Genomic DNA, 18,929 nt, shown 5'->3' on the forward strand with positions numbered 1-18,929 from the left:
ATTATTATTATTATTATTATTATTATTATTATTATTATTATTATTATTATTATTACCGCTAAATAAAAGAAAAGAACAAAAGTAATTGGGTAACCAATTGTCACGTTTCAATATCAATACCCTTAGCGGACTGCAGAAACCTGCCTTGAAATTGTTAACGTCTTTCTTGATTTTCTATTTACTAATACCGTTTATAACGACTCCGAAAGGACCGCCAATAAACGTTCGTTGTAGATGATAGTCACGAAAACTGGTCATTTTGTTGTTGTTATTTGTTGTTAAAAATTTCATATCTATGAGTTTTAGGCTGCACACGTATATGGTTAATTAACAGAATAAGTTTAAACTTTAAAAAGAAAACATAAGTAAAATAAGTACTGTATTTGCAATACAGTGTTTATGAAGTGGGTCTGAGAGAATTTTTTCTTCTAAGGTTTGTACAGGACGTACAGCAATAATATATCAGGAAAATGTAAATTGATCAATAATGTGGCACACGGTCCTGGCCAATAAATGAGATGTTCTCTCTCTCCTTCCAAATTGTAGAAATCGTTCAGTATGATTTTTTTAAATGCTATTTGTTCGGGGCGTCGACCTATAGAGATAATTTGCCCCTTCTTGCACCATGTGATATGAACCTGCGTGTAATTGAAATGGAGGAAGTGTAGTGTGTTGGATGTGAGGAAAGGAGCGTTAAGGACGACACGAACACCCAGGCCCCAGGCAAGGGATATTAATTATTTACAATTACGAACCCCTGACCCAGCCGAGAATCGAACCCGGGGCCACCGGATGACAGGCGGACGCGTTGCTCCCTACACCGCGGCGCCGGATTTCGGTATGATACATCCAATTCCTTCGCGATGCTGACGTTGTGTTTCCCCATTTTCTAATCGCCCATATTATGTGTATTATATTAAAAACTTTCTTCTACCGAGTTCGATAGCTGGAGTCGCTTAAGTGCGGCCAGTATCCAGTATTCGGGAGATAGTAGGTTCGAACCCCACTGTCGACAGCCCTGAAAATGGTTTTCCGTGGTTTCCCATTTTCACACCTGGCAAATGCTGGGGCTGTACCTTAATTAAGGCCACGGCCGCTTCCTTCCCACTCATAACCCTTTCCTGTCCCATCGTCCCATAATACCTATCTGTGTTGGTGCGACGTGAAGAAAAAGAAAAGTTTTAAAAAAGTAGAGTTTTTAACTTTAAATACCTTCGAATTGTCATATCAAAAGATATCACAATAAAATAAAAACTTGATAGGACTCAAAACAGCTTCTCAATTATATTTTCAAATGAGAAATCTACCTTCGGAAGATAAAATACCCCAGAAAGCAAAATTGACAATGTTGCGCTTCTACCTCATTCCAGTTCTCCCCTATGGACTCGAAACCTGTACCCTACATAATAAGACTAATAGTAAAATCCAGTCAACAGAAATGAAGTTCATCAGAATAGAAGTCAAGACAAGACAAAATTAGAAATGAAGAAAGCAGAACAGAGGCTGGCATCAAAATACCTGTTACCGAGCTTTTAGGAAGACGCAAGCTACAGTGACGGTAGACAGAAGGAGAACAGAAAGGAATTACTTTGTCAGATAAGTGAGAGGGCAGAGATCAGTAGAGAGGCCAAGGAATCGATGGATTGGCACAATGAAATCGGAGGTCTGCAAGAGAAATGTCAAGTGGAAGGACATAGAGGAGCAGAAACTATATTTAGACAGGGAGAAGTGACGAGTGTTTCAACACCACACCCGCGATGATGATGATGATGATGATGGTGATGGTGATGGTGATGGTGATGATGATGATGATGATGATGATGATGATAATTTGGTTGTGAATGGTTTCGAAGATAATGCAGCGCCACGCAAACGAGTATAAATTTGCGAACGATTCTGTTATACGATGTTCTTTATGAGATGTGTTTCAGCTGGAAATATCCGTTGTCGAACATTATATGTCATGCTAGTCTCACCTTCTTCCTGCACTGTACGTCACCCTGCTGATATCTCACACAAATAACGTTCCACAAAAAGTGTAGGATCGCAACACTAATGACATGCGCATATCTACAACTTCATTCGTAAACTAAAAGTTCATTCCGTACGCTTACCGCTAACCATGCTCGCCGCGCTGCCTCACCGCATACTCTATCCACGCCCGTCGGGGAGAAAGCAAGCATTTCTCCAGTCCCCTAAGCCGCAGCACCAGCTAAGTGACGCTAACTTTTAGCTGTCTTTCCCTGCAGTATGAGTTGTTAGGATTTCTTAAAATAATGTTATTGATTTTACGTTCCACTAACTACTATTACAGTTTTCGGAGACGCCGAGGTGCCAGAATGTTGCCCCTTAGAAGTTCTTTTACGTGCCAGTAAATTTACCGACACGAGGCTGACACCTTCAAATACCACCCAACTGAGTCAGGATTGGACCTGCCAAGTTGGGCTCAGAAGGCGAGCCCTCTACCGTCGGAGCTTCTCATTCCGACTTAAGTGTTCTTCTTCCACATTCTCCTTACACGTGTTTTTAGCGTATAACAAGGCATCTATCTCGACATACAAGGGCAGAATGTCTGACATCAAGATGCACGTTTCTGTTGCCTTCTAATCCTAGTCCGTCTAGATACTTCTGCAATGCTCCAGTAGGATAGATATCACTCGATACCATCTCTGGAGAGGATTGTCCAGTACCTACATTCTATTGGCAGCTCTGTAGCAACCCAGGCGTGCAGTTCAACATCAAACACCACTAACATACACTTAGGGCAGTCACCCAGGTGGCAGATTCCCTATCAGCAGCTTACCTAGTATTTTCTTAAATTATTTCAATGAACTTGGAAATTTATCAAACATCTCCCCTGTTAAATTCTTCCAGTCCCTAACTCCTCTTTCTTTAAACGCCTTAATTTTTCCTGTTGAATTCCAACTCTATCTTCATCTTTCCTAATTTTAGAAGCTCCACACAAGCGAATTCGTCTACTAATATCATTCCATTCCATCTCTCCACTGACAGTTCGGAGTAGAGTACCTTGTCTCCTTACTCCCGAGTCTTCCCAGCCTAAAGTTTGCAACGCTACTCTTTTATCGAATACCACCCAGAACAAATCGTACTGCTGTCCTTTGGAACCTTTTCGGTTCTCGTATCAAGTAATCCTGTGGTGTGGGTCCCATACCCTAGAACCATACTCTAATTAGGTTCTTATGGGTGACCTTCGACAGGTAGGTCTCCTTCAAACAATGTACAGGATACGGTAGATACTCAAGACGGAGGGGAAGGAAGGAGAGAAGTTCTGGAAGACAGTTGCGCTAATGTTTCAAGTGGAAGGAAATTGAGGCCAAAGATAACTAGTCAGAAAGAGAATTCAGGAGAGGTACGGTGAGGAATCGGTATGAATCGCTCCAGGTATAACAGCAGAGGGAAGAAGAGGAACAGGGAAGGAGGGGGTAATAGAAAAGGCAAAGAAAACAGGCAAAACGTAGAGAACATTCAATTTGGACTGAGTGTGGCCTAGTGTTGTCGTGTACTAATACGATGCAACATTTGCTTTCTTCTACGAGATCCTGTGATTCAACCTTCATTTGAAAAATAGGACCACACTACGCATCTTCAGGAATGGCCACATTTCCATAAGCCGCACCAGCTGTTGTTTGCACGGTGTAAATGATCCTGTGTACGGGTTTTTGGTAGTAAAGTGAGGCAGTGACACGTCTTCTCTAGTTTTGTGTGAAATTCGATTGAAACTGAGAGCAATTCATATGTGAGAGGCATTATCACTTATTGAAACCCGGCCGCCTCACCCCACCCCCTCCCCTGAAATTAACCTGGTACTCATATGCACTTCCCGAAGTGAAAATCTCGTTTTTTAAATTGTTCGAGATCATGACAGGGAATCGAACCCACGTCCTTCCGGGTTAACCGAGCATGCGTTTAGCATGTTTAATATCTGAAGCCCTCACTAACCATTTCTGGCCTTTAAGAAGCTCTGGAGTGCTTTTTTTACCTTGAAAGAAACTCCTCAACGCAGGTGCGGGTATTTTATATCACAACCCTGTGCACAGAAGTTAAGTGCCTACCAATCTGTGTCACACTTATGGCCATCAATATATTAAAATGAGTATCCGAAGAGAAGTTTCTTTAGAATGTATTGTACTTGACAAACGACAGACAAGTCCTGAGGGCCAGCTGTCACTTTCTGAGCTGTCATATGACAAGCTCTACAATATTTACTGTATCTGGTAGCAGGGTCACATTGAACGACGTCAAACACACAAATCAATCTTAATATATTGCCTTGGACCGATATCTCGGAACACGACTGACTTTGACTGAAGGCCGCATACTTAGTTTGTAGGACAGAAATGGTCTCCCACTCTAAAATATAGCTTCACCGCAGTGCACAAGTTCCTTAAGGTGAACCCACACGTTTAACCAAGGAGAACTTGGGAAAGGCTCTTCAGAAGTAGGTGACATGTTAGGAAAAAATAAATAAGATATACCGGTACCACAAAGATTGGAACATATGACAGGAGATTTGTATATGTTACAACCTTCAAAACCGAGTAATTTTAATGTTATTTTATCTCAGTCCTCACTAAATGAGCAGCAAATAAACATCTGTGAAAAATATTATATGGTTACGATACAATCATATATTTCAGAACTAATATAAAAAGCAAGGGAAAAAAAAGAAAAGCAAAGTATTCTCCGGGTAGGACATGAAGTCCTATGTAGGTGTAGAGTGGTTACTGCTTCGCCCGGCCGCCTCTTCCCCCCAGAAATTAACCTGGTACTCATATGCACTTCCGGAAGTGGAAATCTCGTTTCTCAAATTGTTTGACATCCTTACAGGGAATGGAACCCACGTCTTTCCAGGTGAACCGAGCCTGCCTTTAGCGCCTCACAAGTACAGATGAATCGCTAAGTCTGTACAGATGGCGCAGCGAACGAATACCGTGCTCAACCGCACGCGAAGTGCCTCTACGCAAGTATAAGGTAGTAGTGATCAGTGAGACGTTGATGTTTCAAGCGGACAATGTATGTCAACATGCGTAGATGTAAGAATGTGCTAGAGTGGCAAAAGAGGTTTGGCCGTGTCCATGGCCATATGATGTGTTAGTGTTTCTCAACGTGTCTACAAGCAGTGGTGTAGCCTACTACACGTCGCCACGAAACACGACGTCAGAATTGTGGTCGGAAGAAGATCCTGAATGAGGGGGAGCGGAGACGCGTTTCACGGCCTGTGAATCAAAATCGCTTCCAAACCCGACAGGAATTGCTGCAGTCATTGAACGAAGGCCCATCCCAACCTGTTAGTGAGAGAACATTGCGACGAGAACTGCATGCAATAAACATTTGGTGTCGGTCACTACGCAAGAGGCCATTGCTCACACAGGCACAAACATTCTGCGCGTCTTCAATTAGATAGAAAAAAATTGGCGCATGGCTTTTAGTCCCGGGGAGTGCCCAAGGACAGGTTCGGATCGCCAGGTGCAGGTCTTTTGATTTGACGACCGTAGGTGACCTGCACATCGTGACGAGGATGAAATGATAATGAAGACAACACATACACCCAGCCCCCGTGCCAGCGAAATTAACCAATGATGGTTAAAATACCCGACCCTGCCGAGAATCGAACCCGGCACCCCTGTGACCAAAGGCCAGCACGCTAACCATTTTGCCATGGAGCCGGACAATGAGCTAGAAATTATCGAACGTGGACAGTACCTGGCTGGCGGAAAGTAATGTGGTCTGATGAGTCACGTTTTGGCCTGTATTCCAATGACGCATGTCGTCAAATGCACCGAAGGCCAAATGAAGCGTTTCATCCTGGACGTATGCAAGGTCAAGGTCAGGTTCATTTTTTTTTTTTGCAAGTTGCCTTACGTCGCACTGACACAGATAGGGTCTTATGGCGACGATGGGATAGGAAAGGGCTATGAGGCGGAAGGAAGTGGCCGTGGCCTTAATTAAGGAACAGCCCCAGCATTTTCCTGGTGTGAAAATGGGAAACCACGGAAAACCATCTTCAGGGCTGCCTACAGGGGAGTTCGAATCCACTATCTCCCGAATACTGGATACTGGCCGCACTTAAGCTACTGCAGCTATCGAGCTCGGTCTGTAATGTTTCGAGGGCGTTATTCGCATCGTTCGTTATTCGCATCATGGAATGGGCTGGCTCGCTCACTGAAATGACCGACATGAACCAGTATGTTTATTTAAACATTCTGGATCATCAGGTGTTGTCTTTCAGTCAACGTCTAAATGATTCTATTGATACCCCAATTTTTCAAGACGACAACAGCAAACTTCATCGGGCTAGACGCATATGTGAGTGGCTTTATGAACACTGTCCATTCTATTACACCTCGATTGGCCTGCAAATTCACCTGACTTGAACCCCATTGAAAATCTGTAGGGCATGTTGGAACAGCGGCTGAAACGCCGACACCAGCATCCCCGCAATTTGGTGGAATTGCGCGATCAAATCCTCAGTGAGTGGCTTAACCTGGATGCGACGCACCTGCACAACCTTGTGGACTCACATGCTAACGTGGATTCCAGGGAGTTATCAAGTCCAGAAGTGGAGTTACACGGTATTTAAAGATGCTTGCAATGATTACGCTAGCGGTGACTAACTTTTTGTCCGATGACCTTATGACAGCTAATGGTGGATCTGTTGAGGATTCAACCAGCCTTCGGGCTGAGGACTAAACATACATATATATATCTAGATTCAGAAATACAAAACTTACCCCTTCCAAAATACAGTTCCAAAATTTGTAACAATTGTTTTGTGTAATTTCAATATAACATTTCGCTCAATTTTTTGCACGAAAATAACTTTTGTCCAAACGACTGCCAACACTTGGCCCATGATTCTAGTTTGTTATGTAGATATTATACCTAAGAATACAAGAAAAAAAATATTTTTCTTTTCAAGTTGCTTTACGTCGCACCGACGCAGATATGTATTATGGCGATGATGGGATGTGAAAGAGTTTGGAGTCGGAAGGACGTGGTCGTGTCCTTAATTAAGGTACAGCCCCAGCATTTGCCTCGTGTGAAAACGGGAAGTCGCGGAAAACCATCTGCAAGGCTGCCGACACTGGGGTTCGAACCCAGTACCTCCCGAATACAAACTCGCAAGTGCGCGCCCCTAATCGCACGGTCAACTTGCTCGGTGAAAAATCATTAAGGTATACTACAAAGTTTAGAAATTATAAAGGACACATTGGAAACATGTAGTTAACGACAAATGAGGAATAAAATGTTCTCGCTGATACGCTGACCTCTCAGTGACCACTAAAACGCAGCTTCATATTTTTTGACTAGGCTAGGCAGAGTGGCTCAGACGGTTGAGGCGCTGCCCTTCTGACCCCAACTTAGCAGGTTCGATCCTGGCTCAGTCCAGTGTTATTTGAAGGTGCTCAAATACGTCATCCTCGTGTCGGTAGATTTTCTGGTAGGTAAAAGTACTCCTCTTGGACAAAATTCCGGTACCTCGGCGTCTCCGAAAATCTAGAAAGTAGTTAGTGGAACGTAAAGCAAATAACATTATTATTATTATTATTATTATTATTATTATTATTATTATTATTATTACGGGGATATCCGTGGAGCAGAAAGAGGTTAAAGAAGGTGCTGGGGTGAATGAGTCTATCTATAGTAACAAGAATTGAATTACCGGGCGAGTTGGCCGTGCGCGTAGAGGCGCGCGGCTGTGAGCTTGCATCCGGGAGATAGTAGGTTCGAATCCCACTATCGGCAGCCCTGAAGATGGTTTTCCGTGGTTTCCCATTTTCACACCAGGCAAATGCTGGGGCTGTACCTTAATTAAGGCCACGGCCGATTCCTTCCAACTCCTAGGCCTTTCCTATCCCATCGTCGCCATAAGACCTATCTGTGTCGGTGCGACGTAAAGCCCCTAGCAAAAAAAAAAGAATTGAATTAAAATTATAAAAGGCTATATTTTTCTTTTAGAATTTCAAACTTAACAATCTTTCACTGAGTGAACACAATAAGATGTCAGGTACAATGACAAACTAGAAACAAGACCAGAAAGATTCAAATTTTAGTGATTTTTACAACTCCTGGGTTTCAAGCCTCTCGCTTCACAATTTCTGAGCTCCCAGCTCAAATTTACAAAGAGTACAAATTTATTCAGGGGCAGAAATTCCCTAATTCATGGAGCGCTTGCTCCCAAAATACAATTTCTAGCCTTCTAGAGGCACTCTTTACAATTACAAAATTTGAGAAAGAGCTAACATGCTTTCGGTTTTCCAAGCCTACGCAAGGCAGCATCAACTTACAATTAGTGGCCTCTCAAGGCACCATTGCATCAATCTCGTGTCTCTTAAACCACCATTTACAAATGGACTTATTTTTACAGGGCTTTTAAATACCCAACCTACTGGGCCTTCGTGGAATAGGAATAACAGGTTAAATTAATGGCCCGAACACAAAACAAATGGAGGCGTATACTTGCACTCCTAGATATGAACACTAAAAAATAACCTAAGGGGCTCTAGGCCGATGAAACAGGGGCCATTCCCAAACTACTGAGGTGACTCGTATAGGAATTACTTTACCACATAACAGAATGAAAAACAGTTATAAAACGTAGTCACCTTAAACCAAGACGAAGGGGAGCTCGAGAGGGTAATTCACACCGTATCCCCGATTTACAGTTAAAGATTTGATGAAGGTTTTACCTTAGCCGGAAGGAAGTTACATTTTAGGAAAGCTTGTTACATAACTAAAGAGTCGGACGTTTCCCTCGGGTTATACTGCGGAGGTAGCAAGAAAGAATGAAGTTATGTGGCCATCACCTTGAAGATGTTCTAGCTGCCGACGAAAGAGGCCGCCCGCCTCCTGCTTAACACGCACACACAGAAAGATAACGATGAATTGGCAAACAGAACAAGGAAAAATTCAGTCAGTTTAGGCAACTGCACAATAACAAAATTACCACCATATTTCTGTGGTGACATCTTCTGAGTAAAGTTCTAAGTTCCTATTGTAGTAGTTTCCACATTAGTTCGATAGATGAGTTCATTTAAACGCCAAATTTGAATGCGCGGCGTTGAGGTGTACCTCCCGGTACTATTATTATTATTATTATTATTATTATTATTATTATTATTTACTTGATAACATAAAAACTAATGCAGATATTTTGAAAATTATTTTCCCAGAGCGTACTATTATGTTTGGGCTGGAAAAAAAATTGAAAATTCTCGACATTTTTAAGATTGGAAGCGACAAGGTATTTTGATTCAGAGAGCCCCAGGTTCAATTTGCGGCTGAGTCGATGTTTTCAATCGCATTTAGTCAATTCCACTTGTTCGGGAAATGGGTGTTAGCGTTTGTCCCAAAACTTTGATCTTCACACACACACACACACACACACACACACACACACACAGTACACTAGTAACCACCACAGATATACGTTATAGTGAATACTTCCGTAAACATAGGGTTGGCGTCAGGACGGGCATCCGGCCATAAAACAGGGCCAACTCCTCGTGATAAAGATCCCACTAGGGTGTGGGAAAGCGGAAGAGGAACAACAACAACAACAACAACAACAACTCTTCCTTTTACGATTGTGACATATGCCGATCCCCATAAAAGGGATCCCCAATTGTTGTTTCATCCCCATCCACCCAGTAACCCTAATGTCTATGGTTTCACTGGGTCGTGGTAAGCTATCCTTAGAATTTCACCTCCTGTCCCCATCTTTAGCCTCAACCAATATTTAATTATTCGCTGAACAGTATCTCCCCATATACTCAGCACTTTACACATCATTCTCACTCCACCGTTTGCAGTACAGCCTAGCAATCCCATTATTATTTTGGCAAATTTACTCGCAACGACATCTATTGCTACAGTTCCATTATCTAATCCCCAAATTTCTTCTCCATACAATACCTTACTTTTAACTACTGAAATACATTATTATTATTATTATTATTATTATTATTATTATTATTATTATTATTATTATTATTATTATTATTATTATTAACGTTATATTCGATGTTTGACGTCTTTTTCTCCAGTATTGTTATACTAACCTGGAACTTACTCCCTTCATTTTTGCTATTTCAAATCTCTTCCGTCCATCAGCCATAGGTATTCAACTTTTTAACAACTTCTAGTCTCGTCGTACCCATCCACCACTGAATACACTGGATTTGATCAGCCAGTGTATCACTTGAAAGTCCGAATGCCTTCGAAAAGGCTTATATGTATAAAAATACAGAAATTTCTCCAGCCTATCATACGGTAGCCTGAATGCCACACCATCCATATTTTAACACAGTTTATGTCAGGACATGGAAAATTTGGATCATAATTTGAGAGGTTTAAATTCAATATCCAGAGGCCCTACACTTGTACCTGTGAAATGCCACAAACTGTTTATCATCGTTTATTTCACTGTCCCCGTTTTGAAGGAAGTAGATATGAATTAGTAATTCACTTGAATATTTGTGATATAAATTATCAAGCACCTTTTAATACTTTATTTCAAAAAAAGTTGCTGTTGCAATGCGTTTTGCTAACTTTCATCTGTTATGTTATGTATTAATCTAGTTTTGTTATCCATAGCCCTAATATATCATATGCAAAATAGGGTTTGTATTTGGATAATAATAATAATAATAATAATAATAATAATAATAATAATAATAATAATAATAATATATCAATCTGCCAAATGCGACCGTTTTCCGTGTTGCTTTTGGCTGGGTGTAATGAGTACAAGCTTCCTATTTTCGACAATAGAGCTCGCATCATATCTGGCTACCGGGTTGCCACATTCGGTAAAAATAGGAGAACCTTCTTTGTTCCTTTGTAGAACCCATTTATACTACACCATACATTAGAGGTTTCACCACCGGAATATTATAAATTTAATTGGTTTAGGATTAACCACTTGATCACCGGCACCGGTATGTTATAAACTTAATAGGTTTCTTCACAACAAGAAAAGTCATGGTTCATGTTGTTATATTTACATTTTATGTAGACATAAATCGCTTCAATTTTTTACTTATATAACTAAAGAATACGTTTCGTTCTATATTGACTGACGCTCATAAAGCGCGTGGCGGGTGAAAACAATCTTGTTCATGCATTCCTCGACTGCTTCACGAAGCAAAGAGTCCGCTGGTTATGTTACTTGCAATGCTGCTTAGCGGGCTAGTATACCACGCAGGGAATGAGACAGCAGAGCTCTGGAGTACAGTATATTGGTATGTTTGTGGTGCACATGTGTGTGGTAGGAATTGATTACCAACAGAAGAGGAAGGAGAGGGAACAGCTAATTTTCCTCTCTGGCTGCGGGGTGTACAGTCAGTTTACTAAACTCCGCTACATTCATAGAGTAACATGGTGAACCAGCTCTGACCACATCGTTCCTTCTCGGCTTCACATCGTAGCAGTTTAATAATGTGTAGTAGGGCTTGATTTATGTGTTGAGCACACAACCAATATCATTTAATTTAGATCAGAAGACGTGATCAGAATGTGTTACAGTGACTCTTACTCTCCCCGTATCCATGGTAGTCCCTGTATGTCTTAAAAGGCGATTATCATTACCATTTTTCAATCCTAGTCAGAGCGTAAATTTTAGTCTATCACTTCATTTCGTTCAATCTTTCACCATTACAGGCCAATTACATAGATGTTAGGCCCCGTTAAACAACATACATCATGTTCTAGCATAGTAGCTTAGCTGATGGGATTCCACGGAAAAACCATCTTCGGGGATGCCGACAGTAAGTATAGTAAGGAATTCTCCTATGTCTCCTCCGACTGCAAGAAGACCAGCTCTGTTCTACACAGATATTCACCTACGGATCAATGTAAGCCATAGGAAAATATGGAGGGTGCTTTGAGGAACGGCAGTTTTCCGTCAGCTCAAAAGACTTACAATTAATTCATATAATTTTTGATCCGTTAACGTCATGGATTTCGACATTCATGAATTCAAACTATGAAGGTAATGCATAGATAGGTATCGTTGTTACGCCTGGAAAAACCACCAACTGAAATATTTTAGCTTACAACTTTGGCCGACAAAGTTCTGTCATCTAAGGTTCAATATTGTGCGAACAATGCGAAGAAATTCTCGCTCTTCATAATGTGTGTGCTGCGGGTCAGTATTCTTCCAACAATATTATCACATATCGGTTTTCACAGGCGCAACGACGATGTTCATAAGCAAGCCATTATTTGGCCAAATTGCTTCCTTTCCTTGCATTCAGGTCAGCATTAAAATGAAACTCCTGGCTTTAAAATCTTGAATAATCTGTTTATTGTTATATTATCAGCATGATTTCTGTTAGAGATATTTATTCACGACCTCAATTTCAAGAGATCGTTTGCTGTCTATGAATGATCCAATAGCATTGTGGAACGTCGAAATTTATATTCAGGTCACGCACCGCAAGATAACATCACTTATTCAAAGTATCCTTTTACTGAGACCATACAAGTATTATTATTATTATTATTATTATTATTATTATTATTATTATTATTATTATTATTATTATTATTATTTGCTAATCGGCCAGATACGGAACGCGATAAGTTTCATTATACATTCTGGCGTTTACTCACTTTTTAATTGATCCAGATTATTATTATTATTATTATTATTATTATTATTATTATTATTATGTCCGACTCGTTGGCTGAACGGTCAGCGTATTGGCCTTCGGTTCAGAGGGTCCCGGGTTCGATTCCCGGCCGGGTCATGGATTTTAACCTTAATTGGTTAATTCCTACGGCACGGGGGCTGGGTGTAAGTGTTGTCTTCATCATCATTTCATCCTCACTACGGCGCGCTGGTCGCCTACGGACGTCAAATAGAAAGACCTGCACCTGGCGAGCCAAACCCGTCCTGGGATATCCCGGCACTAAAAGCCATACGACATTTCATTTTATTTCTATTATTATTATTATTATTATTATTATTATTATTATTATTATTATTATTATTATTATTATTATTATTATTATTATTATTATATTTACAAATCAAAATTCTTGACCATCCTAAATAACATATACATGTGTTTATTAAAAATCAATTATTTAGCGAAACACTTTATTTGTGTACCGGGACAGTATATGCATTATTCTGCGTAACTTTGTGACCCGTTGCACAGAAAGGGATCCAAAGTCGGCACTGGAAATTTTACAACAAAGCTGAACGAAAGTGTCTGTGGTGTAAAAACTGAATTTATATCTATGCTTTGACTTCTTGTCCTACCTACGGGTCTTATTAACAAACTGAGTCACTCAGCAGTTCGACTCTTAACCATTCGATGTCATGAAAACTTTGCACACTTGGCAACAACATTAGTGAAATCTGTAATTGCGTTTTCCTCAAAGTACAGTTTTCTTAATATCAACAGTCAGTAATTTGTATCTTCTGAAGTATTGCACCCAAAAGCATGAAATCTTATATACTCTATATACCAGGTGTATGCATACATTTTTGCCGGTTTTTATGGTAAAGGAAACACGTAATTTTCAAGGGAAATTCATTTTTCGTTTATTCAAAATATTGGCTATCGGCTTCTATACAATTCGCCCACTTTTCAGGTACAGAAAGTTATGAATACCATGCCAGAAAAACTGCTTGTCTTTTGTTACAAACCATTCGTCGAGCCATTTTACAAGTCCCCCGAAATTGCTGAAGTACTGTTCTGCGAGCGCGTGCCCCATTGATGCGAAGAGGTGATAGTCAGATGGCTCCAGTTCGGGGAAGTACGGCGGATGCGGATGTCCCATCCAAACGATTTCAAGGTGTCTTTCACTGGTTTTGCTGTCTGGGACGGCGCATTGTCGTGTAAGAAAATCACTTTGGCATGTCTTTTGGCCCATTCCGGTCGTGTTTCGTTCAATGTGTGATTTATAATCATTTGTTGCGGTAGCGTTGTGCTTTAACGGTTTCGCTGGGCTTCAAGAGTTCATAGTACGCAATACCGCTCTGGTCCCACCAGACACAAGGCATGGTCTTCTGCCGAAGCGATTTGGCCTTGATGTTGAAGGTACGATTTTCTCCGCTTCCTGTTTTCAAGATAAATCAAGCGACTTTACGATTTCCACTTGCCGATCATTCAAACCGTGTGAGACACATTTACCGAGTTTATTGATCTTCCCCATTGAGTCCGACTCATTGGCTGAATGGTCATTGTTGAGGCCTTCGGTTCAGAGGGTCCCTGGGTCTATTCCTGGCTGGGTCAGGGATTTTAATCGCCTCTTATTAATTCTTCTGGCCCGAGGACTGGGTGTTTGTGTTTGTCCCAACACTTCCCTCTTCATATTCACACAACACACTACACCACCAACCACCACAGAAACACGCAGTAATGATTACATCGCTCCATATAGGGTGCGTCAGGAAGGGCATCCGGCCGTAAAACAGGGCCAAGTCCACATGTGTGACACAGTTCGCACACGCGAACTCGCGGTTGTGGAAAAAGCTGTAGAAAAAGAAGAATAATTGATCTTCCCCATTGTTCGCAAACGTCTGCTGATTGTTTCTTGTGACACATGTTTGTGCCAATTGTTATTGAGTTGGAGTCCAGAGCGCACATCGTCTTTCACATTGAAATCACTGCGTTTAAATTGTCGAAACCATGTCTCCCATGTTCTAATCGATGGAGCGTGTTCACCATATGTTTCTACCAGCAAATGATGATTTGCCACAGCCTTTTTCTTTTGATTAAATAAGAAAAGCAACGCGTGCCGCAAATGTTCTTTTTCAGGCACAAACGTCGACATGATCACTGAACAATACAACACAGACGCTAGTGTTTGGCGGACTTAACTTGTGTGTGTTGGTACGTTAATGTTAGGCGAACAGGCTGACGTATGTGTCAAATTCATACGCTGCGTACTGTTCGCTGTCGCCATCTCTTAGTGAAACCACAAAAGACTTATGCATACTCCTGGTATATATTTATATGTGTGTGTATGTTCAGTATCTTATGCCACTTTTAGAACCACAATATTCTTAAAAATGAAAAATTCGACTTTCGGTCCTTTTCCGGGCAAAGGGTCACATATTGTGGATACACCGTACTTCTGAATCCTATATTGCGAGGCAGTGTTTTCGTTCTGTTTGTTACAAACATTTAAAAACATTCTGGTCTCTTGATTGTGGATTTATATTTATATTAAGTTTGCATTCGCCTGTACTCTGTCTGGCAGGTCTGTATTTTAAAGCTCTTATTAGGTAGAGCACTACGTATTTTCCTCATTCTAGGTCAGGTTATAAGTGTTTCTATGAATATGAAAGACGACTGTACCCCGCAGTTAGCGTTAATATCTATGAGAAGTCTAGGTGTGTTCTGTGTTGAGGATTAGTACATACATATTTCCATTCTAATGAAATGTGACTGCGCTGTGCTCTGTACTTGTACTTCGTTAAAGTGGTGTTAAAGTACATCCCATGCAACGTACCTAATACCCCTTGAAGTATGCGTTTCATTGAAATGGTATTTTTTAAAATTATAATTGCTATAGCTTAGTAATCTGTGTTGCGGGAGAGTACAGCTTTTTGATCTGTGTTGCGGGAGTGTATAGCTTTGTAATTCGTAGAGATGAAAAAAGTCATGTCCCTGGTGTTAAATCCTAGAAAATTACCGCATTAGTTATAATGGTTTATGAATGGCCTTCCTATGTTCTGACCTATACATCTTTAACGCACTGTATCTTTAACTTTATGTTGAAATAAAAATGAAACACCCTTTTACACGAAAAGTAATGGGACAGCATTTCAGTCGTTAATTCTGATGTATAAGGGGGTCCTAATGCTGTATCTTATACGAATATATTTTAGTAAGGTGCAATTTTAGAAGGAATGTATCTTTAATGTTTTCATCTGATTAATATATATTTTAACACCTTCATTTATGAATTAATTCTGTCCGACAACTTGGCTAAACAACAAGCGTCACTGCCTTCGGATCAGAAGGTCCTGAGCTCGATTGTCGGTATGATCTAGAATTTTAACTGCGTCTGCTTGTTTCTTCTGTCACCAAGAGGGTTGGCCGTGTGGTTATGGTCTTCAGCTGTGAACTTGCATTCGGGAGATGGTGGGTTCGAATCCCACTATCGAGAGCCCTGAAGAAGATTTTTCCGTAGTTTCCCATTTCCGCACTAAGCACATGCTAGGGCTGTACGTTAATTAAGGCCATGCCTGATACCTTCCAGTCCTAGACCTTTCCCATCCTTCCATCGCTGATAAGCTTCGATATGTTAGTTCGACGTTAAACAAGTTGCAAAAAAGAATTACTATTAGTTCGAGATTAAACAAGTTGCAAAAAAGAATTACTATACCCATCAAAGAAACACGCAGTAGTACGTCCGTCAACATAGTGTTAGAGACAGGAAGAGGATGTGGCCAAGTTAGCACGTTCGCAAACCGGGACCTGTTTTGGGGAAAACGTGTGAAAGAACAAGAAATTATTAATACCAGTTACATTGTTCTTTTATAATCTGTTTTAAGTCGCACCGACGCAGATAGGTCTTATGGCGACGATGGGATAGGAAAGGGATAGGATTGGAAAGGAAGCGACCGTGGCCTGAATTAATGTACAGCCCCAGCATTTGCCTGGTGTGAAAATGGGACACCACGGAAAACAATCTTCAGGGCTGCCGTCAGTGGGGTTGGAACTCACCATCTCGCAAATGCAAGCTGGTAGTGTTAAATTGTATTATTATTTGCTACAATTAGATGTATTCTTCAAAATATTCTTCAGTTGGTATGTCATAAAAGCTGCAATGAACATCTTTTAACGCCAGCTTCAAAGACTTCAGTAACCTGTGTTGCGGGTAGTATTTACCTATCCATTTTCTCGGAAATGGGTGGCAACTGAATCTTGCAGGTTGTACCAGTCATGGCCTACACCAGGGCCTCTCAGGGTTGCATGCGCGTGGTGCGTGCACTGTGCACGGTGCAAACGACGACTTCGCTTGGTTGACCAGAGTGCAGACCTCCACTCCTCGATTTCGAGCAATAGCGCTTACTCTCTCTTTCCTCACGCCTGTCTCGCTCGCTCCCCCTGTCTCCCCCTTCCCCACTTGCTCCGTAGCGCTCAAAATCCGAGCTGAGTTGAGCCGAGTAGAGCCGAGCTTAGCCGAGCTCAGCCGAGTAGCCCGAAGACGAAGCGTTGGTCCGAGCCGAGCCGAGCCGAGCGGCAGCGATGCACAGTGCACGGAGCTCTTGCGCCTCGATCTGCACGCGTGAGGTTTTGGGCGTTTGAGAGGCCTTGGCCTACACGTACATTGAAAATGGATCGGATCGGTGGGGATTACACGTTAGCAAGTTCTCCTTGTACGTGTACATATACAAAATGTACGTTCATTACGTCCAGCAATCCTTGCACTGAAATGAAATGTCGTATGGCTTTTAGTGCCGGGATATCCCAGGACGGGTTCGGCTCGCCAGGTGCAGGTCCTTTGAATTGACTCCCGTAGGCGACCTGCGCGTCGTGATGAGGATGAAATGATGAAGAAGATAACACATACACCCAGCCCCCGTGCCATTGGAATTAACCAGTTAAGGTTAAAATCCCCGACCCGGCCGGGAATCGACCCCGGGACCCTCTGAACCAAAGCCTAGCATGCTGACCATTCAGCCATCGAGTCGGACATCCTTGCACTGACCGATTGCAACAAAATGTCCGATAGGAGGCGACGTTGGTTGTATAAGGACTGCATGCGTAGAGCCGTGCATATCGTCCAAGCCACCTGGCTTTCAATTGACACGCAAGATCTGGTTGGTTCTTAACCGAATAAGAACCAGAACTGGCAGGTGAACCGATTTCCTGCACAAATGGAGAAAAATAACTTCTCATGTTGTGACTGGCGCTGAAAAGCAGACCGTACACCATGTAGTTAAAGAATGTCCTCTGAGAGCTTACCCTGGCGAACCAACAGTTTCCGACAGAGGGATCAGTGACTTCATTCGTGGCTTGGATATTAGTTTGTAATTTTATTATGTAAATGGAAATGGAAGTGCCGGGAGATCCCAATTTTAATATGTGATAATTGTAAATAGTAATTTTTAGTGGTGTATCCTTACACTAAATAAAATAAAAATGCATGCGTACTGTACCGGAGGTACAGTAACTCCGTGCATTTAAAGTAAGCGCCTTTTAGAAGGCCGTCCGTTATATGAACAGTGAAACTCATTTCAGAAGAGGTTCCGAACTTTATCTCTAGGCGACTCTACTGTCGATTATGTGCTCCCTCTGGTGGGAAGATGAGCAATTAATTTTCAAAGAAATTTGTAATTTCGAGGTTTTCAGAACTGAAATGTTGTAAATTCCTTTTTGTGTTCTTAGGTTATTAGCACTGCTATCTCCGGAGGCTCCAGGTTCAATTCCTAGCCAGGTCAGGAAATTTTACCTGGATCTGAGGGCTGGTTCGAGGTCCACTCAGCCTACGTGATTACCATTAAGGAGCCATCTGACGGTGAGATAGCGGACTCAGTATAGAAAGCCAATAATAACGGCCGAGAGGGCTCGGCGTGCTGACCACATGACACCTCGTAATCTGCAGGAATTCTGGCTGAGCAGCAGTCGCTTCGTAGGCCAAGATCCTTCGGAGCTGTTTCGGTATGTGGTTTGGTTTATTGAAGCACCGGATCATATACTACGGCTCAAGGACAAAGTTTAAACCACGTTACAAAGTTGATTTTAGGGAACTCTTACATCTCTATTCCGAACCGGTTTACGAGCAACGTCTCGCAGAGAACGGTTATCCTTAAGAGAGCTGTTTTAGGAAGTTTGTACATCTTACTACAGAACTGTTTTATAAAATATACCAGAAATTCTCTGTCTATGAGCGTCAATAAGATGTCTACGAATTTCACTAGTTGACGAATGGAACAC

This window comes from Anabrus simplex, chromosome 8, assembly GCF_040414725.1.
Source record: "Anabrus simplex isolate iqAnaSimp1 chromosome 8, ASM4041472v1, whole genome shotgun sequence".
NCBI classification, from domain to species: Eukaryota; Metazoa; Arthropoda; class Insecta; order Orthoptera; family Tettigoniidae; genus Anabrus; species Anabrus simplex.